Genomic DNA, 13848 nt, shown 5'->3' on the forward strand with positions numbered 1-13848 from the left:
GTGGTGAGCAATTGCATTGTGCCTCACTTTTTTTTTTATGTTCTTTTATCATTATTATTTTCCCATCCCTTTCTGTACTATTAAATTGTCTTTATCTCAACCCACGAGTTTTACCTTTTCTTTTCCTATTCTCTCCCCCGTCTTACTGGGAGGAAGTGAGCAAATGGCTTTGTGGTGTTTAGCTGCCTGCAGGGTTAAACCACAACAACAGTTAATTTAAAAGTGTGTCTTACAGTGAACAAGACTGGTAATTTACCATGTCAATAAAACAAAATATAAGCAGCATTTCTGTAATGTGTGTAATGTACAGTAATTTTGTAATGTAATGGCTCCATTGTGTGAGCCGTTTTTAAATTCCTGTTCAAGATGTTCTTGATCCAGATGTTCATATATTTTCTTTTATCACTAGCTGTCTTTCAGTTAAAATCTGCAAAACTGATTCTCATTCACAGTGCTATCAGCCAGTCAGGTTAACCAACAGCAGCCCATGACAAAGGGTATAAAATTAATGAGGAAATGGAGAACTGAATCTTACACATTAAAAAAATATGTAGTAAACTAAAATCATCAGTAGGGTTACATTACCAAAGAGTCACTTTTCCAGGTGATGTTCCAGTCTATTCTTTGAAATCAAGAAAGCTTTCTGATCCTACCTGTATCACATCAGACTGTTGCTAGTCAAGTTCCTAAGATTCAGCAATGTCTCAGGTATTCTGGAAATCTTGGGGGAACAGACTGTCCATTTTACTGCAATGAGTTTCATCATTAGCATTGTGAGTTGGGGGCGGGGGGGCTTACACATTTTCTTACAAAGTTTTAAGGTCTCAGTCCTTATTTCTGATTAATGTTCCATAGGATTGACCTAATTATCACCACATTCATTTGGAGTCCCATGACCTCCAGAGAAAGGTCTTTAATGTTTTGTAAAGCTCATGAACAGCTGAAAAAAAATTGAAGCTCAAATGCTAACCTCTGTGGTTACTGTTACTGAGTTAAAAGACGAGGCTTTACAAGGAGGCAGTTATATTAGCAAAAGTTCTTCTAAGACCCAAAGGGTATGCTGTAGTTTGGACTCTGTTCCTCAAGTGCCTGAGGCACTCCAAGGGTTGCCTCCAACTCTGGGAAGAACTAGCAGCTGTGACCAAAAATTTCAAAGATGCAGAGAGAACCACCACAGAAAGCCCTGGATTCTCCATTGCTTTGGGGAGAAAGTGTGCTGAAGTTGAAGATATGTTAGTCAGGATCTGTAGATGAGTATCTATACAGTATAACTATATCTATACAGTATATCTATATTGTATCTGTATATTCAGGATCTATATATGAGTTGATTATTTAAGAGGTGTGGCTGGCATAACACATTAAAGGATAATCCAATTCCTCCTTCCTTTAAATGCTAAATTTGGTAAAGTCCAACATCCCAAAGAGGCCACCTGGATGTGAGCTGGAAAACGGGATTGTAGCAGGCTCTCCTCCCCTCTGTAGGATGGTTTGTCTTTGCACGTGAGCCCTGAGAATACGTCTGACCCTGAGCAGCCTTTTCCTAAGTGTCTTTGCACAGAGAGCTCATACATTGCTCCTGTTGCCTCCCTTCCTCCTGCTTGGGATACCCAGCTAGCGCTAAAGGTAGCTCAGGTGAATTAACAGCTTTTTCACTTTATTTTCAGACTATTTTGATCATCCTGAGTTTAGGTGCGTAAATTCCTCTTGGAGCCTGTCTGACCTGCTGGATGAGAGCGAGGGGGTTATTCAGTGCATCGTCTGAAAAAGCAGATCTATGAATCCTCTTCAAACTGGGAATACCGTTTCAAGTAAAGCACTTCTTTTACGTGTCCGGATGCAAAGATGGTTGGTTAATCACAGAATCTAGTTCTCTTAGCTCTGTATTGTGGGGATTGCAGATCTAAATTCAAACTTCTAAAGAGCATTAGCATCTGTAGATAAAAGGCTCAATGCACATGCAAAATACTGTGAGAACAATTGGTGCATTGTGCTTAGATTCAGATGTAATTACATTTTGTGACCAAGAGGAGGAAGGAAGTATGATTTACGGTGTTGGGATTTGCGATGCTTTTTCATGTGTTTGGGTGTTGCAACAGTATTGGGGCTCTTTTATTATGTACTGCAAATCTTTCCTAGATGAGAGTAATAGGGATGAAAGCAAGAAAACAATGATATTGATGACCGTGCTTGTAAGAGAGTTGTGTGATAGTTGATTATAAATGAAACAATGATGTACAATAAACAAACACCTACTACAAATAAAAAAGCATTGGGATGTCTATACTTGGCTGAAAGCTAAAAGTGAAATACCCGTTCAGTGATACTGCATTTCCCTTGATTGTCATATATATAAATTGAAAATAATTGCACCAAAATCAATGGAATTATATTACTGCTCAACAAAAGATGGAAATTAATTCCTGCTACTTGTTTATTGGAGACCTGAAAAGTTCCAGTACATGTTTTGAAGGCAGCGTATGTGGTGGTCTCACCATACCTGGTATTAATGTGAATAGTTAAGAAATTTAAATGAATAGGAAGTGTCTGTATAGCAATGAGTTACAGATCTGATCAGAAGGAAGAGAGTTCATGTGAACTGGGTTCTTGCACTGGGAGATGTAGGGTTACCAGTCTTTGGACGTACGTGGGTGATAGTTCTGAGAACAGGTTCCAGTTTAAAGCAAACAGTGGCATAGGGGTAGTCTTTGTCTGATGGCTCCATCCTTTCCACCTGGTAACAGAAAGTAGTATATTTAAAGAAGCAGTTATTTGTCATAGTTTTTATGTGTGTTTACATGCACAGGATGATTTAGACTTTTATATATAAAATATGTGTAAATCAAATAATATAGAAGTTCGTGTACATGCTCTTGGGTTTTTTGTGAAATCTAAAGAAGCAGCAAGATATAAAACTATTGTGACATTTTTTTTTCTTGCAGAATTGGTGTTAAACTTTATGTAGAATAAAGGAAACATTCGTAAAAACATTCTGCTTACCATTTCTATGCTCAGAAAACTTTGAGTTTTTATTGTCTCTCTCGGCCAATGTATAATGACCCAGCATTTCCACTGCTGAAGAAGATTGATTTCTTGTGCAAAAGTTGATGATACTAATTAATCTACCTGAGCTGTTTTCCTGAGTCTGTGCCCAGTCAGTGTGGTGCTGACTGGGGGGGTAGGTGACCAAGCCTTAGGTGCCTGAACTTCTGGCAGTGAATCTCAATAGCGTGCACAGGGTGCATCAGACCATGGGCGCAGTATGCAGTGGATGTTATGCCTGTAGTATCTTGGACCTTCTTTGAATAAACATGTGGAGACTTTACGCCTTACAGATTGAAAATGAGTGGAATGAATGAAGAATTGGACCAGAGTTGAATTAATTGTTGCAACACCAGCTTTCAAGTGAGACTGGGTTGAAATTACCCTGCTTCTGATTTAGAATTGTAAGAGTTTTTAGAAACCAAAATTAAACAGAAACGGGATTGAAAGTTACCATCTGGTTCATGGAGAACAATCCTATGCTTTTGGCAACATCCACTGTGTATATTCCCCGTAGTAATCTGATCAATGTAAAAATAGTATGTCACCATATATTAATAATGTCTTGTGCTTGCGTGGATACAGCCTCTAGGCTGCAGGTACATGGCATCTGTAAAACAGTGACACAGCCAGCAAATATGACACAGACCAGGTTAAGGAAGGAACAAAACAGGTTTTATTGATGAAATGTCCAGTATTCAGAAAGAACTGCACCGTTTCTTTGTCACTGTGAAATACATGCAATACTAGCAAGACCCTTCGTGGTAGCCTTGCCTTGTGATTATTTTCAGTGATGATGCACACTCTTTTGTACCAGACAGGAAAGAAGCTAACGAAGTCCTTTACAAATATACATGAAATATGCAATAAATAAAATCTTGTGAGAGTGCTGCTTAAGGTTATAGTCTTCATCTGTCAGCCTCAGAAGAAAATTCCAATTATAATCCCAGCACGATGAGTGGTTTATGTTATGTGTGTAGCACAGGTATCATAATAGTTTTCCTTCTCTTGATGTATTGGTAATTCACTGAAAAGTGGCATGAGGTACTGATTTGTTTTATGGCTGTCTAAGAACATAGTATAGTGTTAATGCTCCATATTCTTCAGACTGAAATGGTTTGGATGCCTTCTGTGTTTTATTGAGGTCTAGTGCTATATTTAAATGTGTTTTACTTTACTGATTTATCAGCTTTTCATAACCATATCTGAATTGTATCAAATACTCTCCTATCCCAAATCATTCAGTCTGTGCAGTAGTCCCTCAGACACCAAGTCCTGACAGCTGCCTGTCCTGTATGATCATCTGTGCTGTTATTCTCTGATGGAAAGTGTAATTAGAGAACAATGATTTAGCTTTTGGGTTGACATACACTTCAAACTTACTACAATACTCTTCATCTGCTGCTGTCATCTTATCCAAATATTATAAATATCTCTTATTTCTCACTAGTTAACCTCACAGCTTTCTCAGAGGTGGAATGCTGTGTCCATTAGCCATATAAAAACTTGTTGTCTAGGAGGGGTAAAGAAGAGTTATTTCTCTTAGTCAGCCTAGTGTGGGAATTTGGAGAGGCAGAATGTAATTAATTATTGAGCTTGAATTTTGGCCAAGGATCTATTAGACTGAGAGTTACAGTTTATTAATTTCTTTCATTCTTGTGATGATAGGAGGAGCAGGAGGGAGACGAGAGTGGGATTTTATGCTCACAGAGAGTTTGGACTCTTGCTGTGGCAACGTATTTCAGTTGTCACCATTTTAAGCTGGACTGCTTTATGTGGCTGTGGGAGGAGGATGGGGGGTAAAAATGATAGCACAGCTTCGTATGAAATTATTTGCAGGAAAAAAAATGGTTAATTATACATAAATCAAGCCCACAAAAAACAACCAGAGCATGAAAGAGCTACAGTGCATGCCCTCTACCTTTCACAGACCGTTTCCAATTCACTTGGTGCTTTGTGTTGCTTTTCTGAGGCAATTCTTTTCACTTTACGTGCATCAACACACATTTTGTCTGATTTGTTGATGGTAACTTTTGGGCCAGATCTAACGAGTCTCTAGTAGGCTTTTTAGCAATTAGATCAAATATAAATCAAGAAATTGCAGTATAGGTTATATTGTAAGTATATTTTATTTGATTCCCCTGCTGGCTCTAGAGTTAATTTTTGTAGGGAAGAAATGATGACAGTGACAAGTATTAAGACTGAATGCATCCAGAAGCGGGGGGGAGGAAAAGCTATGTATCCACCGAGGCCACTCTTCTGCTGCATTACTGGGAGCATATGCCACATCAGCCAGCGCTAATGAGAATAGTTTTATGCAATGGAGAAACGGGACTGGGGAGCAGATCTGTCTTTGTCAAATACATCTCTTGTGAAGTTTCAGTTGAGTTCCTTTTCATCACTGAAATTCTTCAAATGTTATCTAATAGTTTACGTTAAAATGATGGAAGAAAATTATTCAGGGTCCTAACTTTTCTGAATCTCCTGGGTTTTTGTATTTGTCTTCTTAAATGCATGCTATGCAAAGTCCCAATATGTTTCTGTTCTTAAATAATAAGAAAAATAATAATTCACAGAGAATTAGATCTGTTTTTCTTCTATCTCTAAGGAAATGCTTGCATTCTGAAAAGGTTCTGGCACTGTGCTGCGTAATGGTTCTGCCGTCCTTGTAAAACAAGATGTACTTCGTCCTGTTAAAATTAGAACTACTTAAGAGACACCGCAATTATTATGAAATTGCAAATCATCTCTCTCCTGGGAGAAGGTGATTTTCTTCACTGAAGGAAAGTTGGCGTTAATAAGCACATAATCAATGAAAACAGTGTTGTGATAATGGGTACTGAAGTTTATATCTGTGGGAATAAATGATATTGTATGGGGTAGGAAGAGAAGGGTTCAAGTGCACAGCCAGCATTCCTTTTCATCTTCTGCCTTTTAGACTAATTCATTGTATAACCAGCTACTTATATGCTGAAAAGTGGAATTCACTGCTGAAAGGAGAACAGGTGAATGACATAGAAAGTGAGCTGAAGATTGAAAAAAAAAAAAAATTATAATCAGTAGTTTAAATGAATACGTTTCTATGTATATTTCTAAGTATAATATCTGAGTACAGCCTTGAGCCTCCTGTCACAGAAAGTTTTCTGCCTTATTTCATTCCATTTGATTCCGGACTGTGGTGTAGCTGCGTGCGCAATGCCTGCTCTGTATTGAGCAACCAGCACAAGAAGGGTAAATGATTAACCAACGCTTGCGGTTCCTTTCTCGCTGTTGCTCAAAAGTCACTGCAGAAATCTGTGAAAACCTTCAGAAATCCTCCCGTGCTGAGACAGAGTCCCCGTCCTGCTCTCCTGCCCGCAGAGGACAGCAGTTCAGGACCTCCCTGTCTTTGCCACTGCCTCCTGGCAGGGTGACCTCGGCTGCGCAGGCACGTCAGCAGCCGTGGTGGAGCCAAGCCGCTGGAGCTGGGTCGGAGCTGGGACTGCTCCAAAGGCAGGGGCACGGGGATTTCGCCCCCACCGACTCTGTGCTGCTACTATGGCTCGGTAGTGGGTGGCTAAGGAGGTGTGCGCTGGGCTACACAGTAGCTATAGAGTAAACACACTGTTTGTCTTTCCAAAGGGTTTTGTTTAACGTTTTGTTCTCAGTCGTGATTGGTAGCTCCAGCGTCCTCTCCCCAGGACTGCTGAAGTGAAGTTGTCTATAGCTGGATTTGTAAGGAAACAGGGAAGATTTTCCAAGGCATAAATTTCCTTAAAAACCTCAGTAAGAGCTATCCGCTTGATTGCCGTTTGAGGTACTTCATATCTTCTTTTTCATTTTTTATAGATAGGTTTCTAATCATGGAAACACAGGGGTAAGTTTATAAACCCTCTAAAAAGAGGTATCTTCTCCTGATAAAGAGAGGTTTATTTCTGACTGTGGTTATGGGGATGCTTAGAGACTAAATAACAGGATACCTGCGCGGAGGTGCCTAAATAGTTAGGAGCAGCACGTTATAGACGGTATCTGAGAACGTTAGCTTTGCGTTGTCCATTTCTGAGTTGTCATGTTAGGATATCCTTTTAAGTGCATTTTACTTTTGGTTCAGTGCTGTACACACACACCACACAGAGTTTGCAAAGTGAAGCACTGTACCCCACCCGTGACCTTGTCTAGCTGTTTCTTTTCATCGTAAACTCCTTATCCAAGTCACTTCAGTCAGCTAATTAAATCCTCTTCTTCTTAACCTCTTCTTCAGGGGCTCCTACTCTCTGTTCTCTGCATAAGTGGTCTATATGGGCCAGGTATACCTTCCTTCTCCTCCTCTTTTCAGCAGGTTTCCCCCTGGGAGCACAGGTTAGCCTGGTCCTGCTCTCAGCCCTGCGTGACCTCCATCCCAGGCTGCGGCACAGGCAGCAGCAGTGACAGGGAAGGCATCTCGCCTTCCTCTCCTCTCGTGAGGATGATGCTTGTCACTGGTACGCGGCGTTAAACCCCATATCCAGCACCTCTCACAAGTTTGCGGAGGTTTGGAGTGTCGTCAGGTTTGAACTGGTTTTAACTTGCCTGGCAAAAGCCACTTCCCTGAATAAAAAGCACCTTCTGCCTGTTTAAAACAAGAAGGATATTTGAATTATTGAAGGAGGAGCTACCAGATATTATTTTCTCACTGTAAAACAATGCCTTTTTTTCCTGGCTTTTATCTTGGAAATCACTGAACGGTTTTGGCTGATGTAAGGAAAAAATATCCTGAAGCACACATCCAACATGGGAAGTTTCAGCCCAGACAATTAGTATGGCAAAATTATAAGCAAATCAAATCTTACGGGAAGTACTGGATAATCCTTAGTAACAGGCTGTGTGACAGTTCCCACCTATGTGCATTGAATTTGCAAGAACACTTTCTTTTCAACGTTCATGCGACTTGCACACACTCTTATCCAGTGCATTCTGCTGAAATGCATATCACTTAATTAAATAATCCACTTAACGTGCATAAGAATCGCTCTCTCCTAATATGGCTGCAGCTAATCGCATGTGTTGTTAAACCTATTAATTGCTTATCATCTACATGCCTAGTTTGAGTTTTATAACAGCAAACCGATGACCAAATGCTGTGTCCTTTATAACTATCACTACTAGGCATATTAGAATAATTATAAAATTTTTGTCCATGCTCAAAAATGTACAGTAAATTTATCATATAAAAGATCAATAATTGAAATGCTATTCTGACATAGAAAGCTGTCTTGCAATTAATGATTCAGGAAAGCAATAACTTAGTGGAAAGCCTTCAGTCTTCATTCTTCTAGTACATAATTTTGGTTATTTCCATATTGTGTTGTTCTCGGTGGGAGTCAGAGGAAGGCTTTGGCTGAATATTCTCTACCCCTAGCTAGGATACTCTGTTGTGTTTTCATTACATTTGCCTCACATAATCAGTCACTGTTAATTTCAAAAAGCCTTTGATATATGTGCGTGTGTGTGTTTGTCCTAAACAATAAGCTGATCCAAAATGAAACGTGATGGACCTTACACACAGCTTTTCCTTGTGGAAAACAGCATAGGAATGTGGATGTTAACTGCAGCTTGAGCAGATAACTTTCCTCCTGTGTACGATGCCTGCGTTCCTAGGCAAGGTCAGTGGTCTGGTCAAGTGAAGCTTTTTTGTTTGGATGGCCTCTCTTGCCCACATTCCTTATAATAATTTTTTTCCTGTATTCAGGTATGCTTCCCAAACCAACTCAAATCTTTGTGAAGAGATCTCAGTATTTACTGTGGCCACGGGTTGGCAATGCATTGCATCTAGCCTCAGTACTCCGAGGACCACATTGAAAATGCCAGGGTGCTATGGCAGAAGCGGCAGTAAGCATGAACACCTTTCCTTCAGCTTGTTTGTTCTGGAGGGTTCATGTTGTGCCACTGGGACGAGTCTGGTGTCGGGGATGCTGGGGCAGGAAGGCTGAAACCTCCTGGGGAAATGTGGAGAAGGAAGGTGGTGTACAGAGAACACTGCCTTAAAGCCTATAATATTCAGAGGAGCTGTCTGCAGGAGCGCTGTAGGCGTGGAGGAATGATGATCTCGGGAGATTGCTCTGGCTGCACCCTGGGATGTATACCCATTTATGGGAAGAGTCTTCTCACAACATTATAGGTAGAGCTGTATAAATCTGGGTGGCCTAACTGAACGCAGAAAATCATTGCCCAGCATTAAACAGTTTGATTTGGGATTTTGAGTCCAGGAACCTCTGCTACTTAGTTCTCCGGTAGACATAGTAGATACTTGCTGCTTCGGGCATGCAGAAGGGAAAAGATTAAAAGAAAAAAATTAAGCAAAGCATTTGGAAATTCAGCATCTGCACAGCACATACAATCAAAGCCTGCTAGAAACCCGTTGTAGGAGAAAGGATGTGCAGTTCAAATGGTAATTTGTTGTTTGGACAAGTTGCTTTGGGAGAAGGAAGGTGGTTCACTGAATCTTCAGATGGTCATGGTGAGAGTGGTGGTTACTTTTCTGGTTTTGCTCACTGTCCTGGCACATGATCCTGTTTTGGCCGAGTTTTTCCTCCTTCGCTAGTCTTTTCAAGGTGGGAAGAGCCCAGGATCGTTTTTCCCCAGGCACCATGCCTTGCAGTCAATCCCAGTGTGAGGGAAAATGATGGAAGAAAGAACAAGAAGGAGGCGGTGGTGGGGCGGGGAGAGAAGAAAAGAAAGTACAGTGGTACTGTGCTGTTTTGTTGGAACAAAGGATCGTACATTAGGGGAGAAGCTGGCTCTCGTGTGCATTGAGATCTGCACCACACATGCTGATGGGCTCATCGTGGCCACTGACCTCATCCATGTGCAGGTCTGGATATCGCAGTGGCTGAGGTTTGCCAGCCAAGGACTGACTCTCTGGAGGAAGGTGAAGACTGACTATTTTTGGCAGAGAATCCCCGCTCCTTATGGAGTCACTTGGAGACTCATGAAGACCATGAGACTCTGTTGCAGGGCTTTAAAGGTGGATGGCAGATGGAATAAGTTTCATTCCTCAACTAAACCTGCTTTCTATTTGTGCCTGTGTGAACTCATTCATTTGCATTCCCATACTGCTCTCTCTTTTTTCTTTTATTTTTCCTGGACTGTCTTCTTATAGAGACACCAAAATCCAATATCAGACTTCTAAGTCTGTTCAGACAGAGGAGTGGTGATAACCTGTTCCACGTGTAGGCTGCTGGGAATGTCGGCGCTCCCATGGAAAGCATCATGACAGTCTGGATCAGCGATTTAAGTCTAGGCTGAAGCTGCTGTCCCTGCAGGTGCTCTCAGCTGGATGCAGGGTCGTTGAGATGTCTTATCTGAACTAGGACTTTGTCCCTAGCTCAGCCTTTCTGTGCAGGGAAAGGCTTGCTAACAGGAACCAAATGGATCACTCTTTCCCGGCAGTGCTACCCAGCCTTGCCCAGGACATGCCAAGGCCTCGTAAATTTCTTATGCCTTCTCTTAACATAGTTCTGGGATGGCAGTGGTTGGTATTTTCATTTAGAGTGACTGATTTTTACATTCCTTTAATAGTTCTGCATCTAGCAGTCCTTGCTATAGTTTATTCTAATATATATGAAACGTCCCTGTGGTCCCCACAGTAAAGGTAGAACTGTCAACCCCAAGAGATAGAGCATTTTCCTATAAATTCTTTGCCCCATCTGTTTTCAAATCAACTGGTGATGGAGGAGGGGGAGGATGAAGGGAAAGAATAGCATAATAAAACTCTTCTATTGCGTCACTTACAGTGCTTAAACAATGTTTGTAAAAATTGATGTTGCTTTTCTTCAAGCTGCTGCGGGGCACAAGTCTTTAGTCAATTAAATCCTCATTTTTGGATTTTTTTTTTTCTAGCAAGGCTTCGTAAATATCTTTGTGCTGTTACATGTGTCTGGTGTCATTTTACTAGCTAAAATAATCAGACAGGTTTTGCGTATTTTTACATATATACTAGATAAGCAAATAGTAATGGAAAACATGAAAGTGTTGTTCAAATTAGGAATTAAAAGTTGATGTAATCTGAATGTGAGCCACATGAGTCTGAATAGTTTAGATCATGCAATTGGGAAAATAATGGAAAAGAAACCTGAGTATGTGTTAAATACCTTCAAATACTATATTTGGTTATTCTGGATAAAGCAGAATATTATCTAAAATTCAGTATTTCTTTTTGTGATCAGCCTGTCCAGTGTTACAAGGGCAATCAAGATAAAATAAGATCTGTGAGCTGCCATTTTCCCCGCTAGCTGTAAAAAAGTTGTTCTGGTAATTTGTTCTTGAAGAGGTGAATGTGGCTGTTCTTATTGTAGTCCCAATTTTCATTTTGAATAGAGATATTAATCTGGCAAGCTGTACTTGATTTGTGTTTCAAAAAAAACCAAAACCAACCAACCGGTGGGATATCTGTAGGCCAGATAGGAATAATTTCACCTAAAGATACTAACTCCTTTAATAACAAGTCATCCGTCTTCTCAGTGTAGTTCATCCCACTACTTTTTTCTTCCTTTTCAACTCCACTGAGGGCTGGTATCCTGAGAAGGCCTCCATTCCTTGTGCTTTGTGTCTGACCTCCCAACAGTAGTACTTGTTTACCTAGAGAGATAGTTGTTTTCTGGAGAGCATCCAGCTGATAACTTTACTTTTTCATTAGACCCCTTTTTCCTATTAGTTATCTCCTGTTAGTTGATCTGTGTCATTTGATAAAACTAATTAGGTAATAAAAGACTGCTTCTGAACTCCTCCCTTTAATTTTGGCATGGCAAAATGTACTTCTTGGCACCTCGCTCTTTCCTCATAAAGACAGCCTTCAGTTGACAAACAACATTAATCCAAAAGAAAACAAGTCAGTTCACGCATCCTCTCTTGATATATCCCTGTGCCAGAACAAAATAGTTCCTAACAAATTATTTGTACCAAAGATAGTGACATAACCCTGGCTCTGTTTTAGAGTTTTGCAAATGTTTGCAGAGCATCTCAAGAGGCCAGGCTAAAAATACTCAATGAAACCATTCAGCATTCTACTAAAAGCATTTTGTTTCCTAGGACTTTCCTCCCTTCTGAAAATGCCCTCCCACAGCTGCATTACATTTATTAGAAGGTGTTGCAGGCATAAGGTAGGAACATCACATTTTATATTTTATTTTAAAATTTAGCCTGATTTTCAGGCTTCCTTTTTATATTACGTACTTGTTTTGTTAAAAAGAAATCTCAATGGAAGGGAAGTTTATTATTGGCTTCAAGTTGAAGTATACCCATCTGATGAGAAAGAGGCTGATCAGATTATCCTTCATAAAAGTTTTCAGTTTGAAGGGTTGAAGTGTCATGATATGCAGCATTTCAAAGACAAATAGCAAAGAATTGCCATATCTGTATGGCCAATGACCTCTGCTACATCCTAATAAAGCAGAAATTGCCTGAGGATGCTGGTGGATTTTTTTCTTGATTGCTGCATGTGTGCACCCCAGGAGAAGGAAGGTCTCAAAACTTCCTTTGAGAAGAATACGGAATATGCTCTGCAGATGTGTGAGCTGTAGAAATCACTGTAAGTCATCTTCTGTTTGTGGTCCTCCAGAACCTGGAGAAGAAATATGTCCAGGATCCTCAAGGGTCCAAACACCCAGCCCATCAGAAATTGGAGGGAAACAATTGTCCAGGTTACATATGTTTTAGAAGCAGCAATCAGTTCATGGAGGGATGACCAAAGGTAGGCATCTGGTTTGCCTGATGATACACATGACCCACCCAGACTCATACGGGGTCCAGAGCAGCCGGTGGAGGCCAGGCAGCATACCTGAGGTCCTGTATGGACAACTGAACTGAACTCTTACCTAGTCTTGGTGTCTGTCGCAGCGTGATTTCAGCCTAGAGAAAATCTATCAAAACCAGTGAAAATAGACAAACAGAAGGATCTCATCAGAATCTGGCCTATGTTTTACATTGAGAAATGTCGTGTCTTTTAAAAGAGTGGCTTCTACCTGTTCATTATTCAGTGTTAAATGCAACCAGCACTCTGGTCAGGTCTGAAGAAGTGTTTTGATATCAGTTGCATATTTACTGTGCGCTGGATTTACTTCCATGTCAGAAAGATGTACCATGGGGATGTTCAGAATCCGTTGTGCTCGCAGAGGTTTGGAGTACTTCATCTTCAGGGATGCAAAAGCCCCAAAATAGCAGCGTATGAAGTTTTAAAATCAGTGATATGATACACTCGGATAGTACCAGGGTGTGTTTATAAGTGAATCATGTGATAAATAAATTATCGTAGTGATAGCGAGATGCAGTTATAGCAATAAGAAGTGACTGTTTTAAAATGAAAGAAAAACTGAAGTCTGTACTTTCGTTTGTCCTAATTAGATTCAGAAAAAGTTTTGACTTGCTTTCTGCCCCTGAACATTTTTTCCTATCTTCTCTAGATGCACTTACAGCCAACTCTGACTCAAGGGCATTTAGCTAAGATGCCCAAAACGGTTATTATCCTCTGGAGCTGCTGCTTTTCCTATCAAGAACACTCCTGAGCTATTGCAGTTTATAACCTACCATAATGTCAGCTAAAACTTTTGGCTATTTTGACTAACATACCTTGTATCTCAGGCAGATTTGATTCTGCATTTCCAGCATTAAACATAAAAGCTTTCCAAGCAAATGCCAGTTGCAATGCTAGTGAATTGAGAGCATGGACTAGCCTGCCATTGTGTCAAATCTGATTATTGCTTTTTACTCATAAGCAGCTCTGGAAATCCAAACAACCAAGCCTGTTTGTCCTGTGTGCTTTCATTTAATGTACTGTTCATTTTCACTTCAGGT

At 40.4% G+C, this 13848-nt stretch overlaps 1 protein-coding gene across 17 annotated transcripts in view; it reads left to right on the forward strand.

Moving 5' to 3' along the window:
- Positions 1-13848, forward strand: part of THRB (thyroid hormone receptor beta) — a 174909-nt gene that overhangs the window by 75862 nt on the left and 85199 nt on the right. For 4 of the 17 annotated variants that reach the window (XM_087771212.1, XM_087771231.1, XM_087771202.1 and 1 more), the window contains one exon: positions 1668-1811. The exons of 10 other annotated variants lie outside the window; for them this stretch is intronic. The gene's annotated coding sequence lies outside the window, so the exon portion shown is untranslated. Of the gene's footprint in view, positions 1-1667; positions 1849-12087; positions 12159-13848 lie in introns of all 17 variants that reach the window. 3 more of the 17 variants (XM_087771222.1, XM_087771324.1, XM_087771277.1) reach the window with 2 other exon arrangements.

The sequence above is a fragment of the Nipponia nippon genome, unplaced genomic scaffold (assembly GCF_047370975.1).
Source record: "Nipponia nippon isolate SJK-2023a ecotype South Korea unplaced genomic scaffold, ASM4737097v1 scaffold_1, whole genome shotgun sequence".
Lineage (NCBI taxonomy): Eukaryota > Metazoa > Chordata > Aves > Pelecaniformes > Threskiornithidae > Nipponia > Nipponia nippon.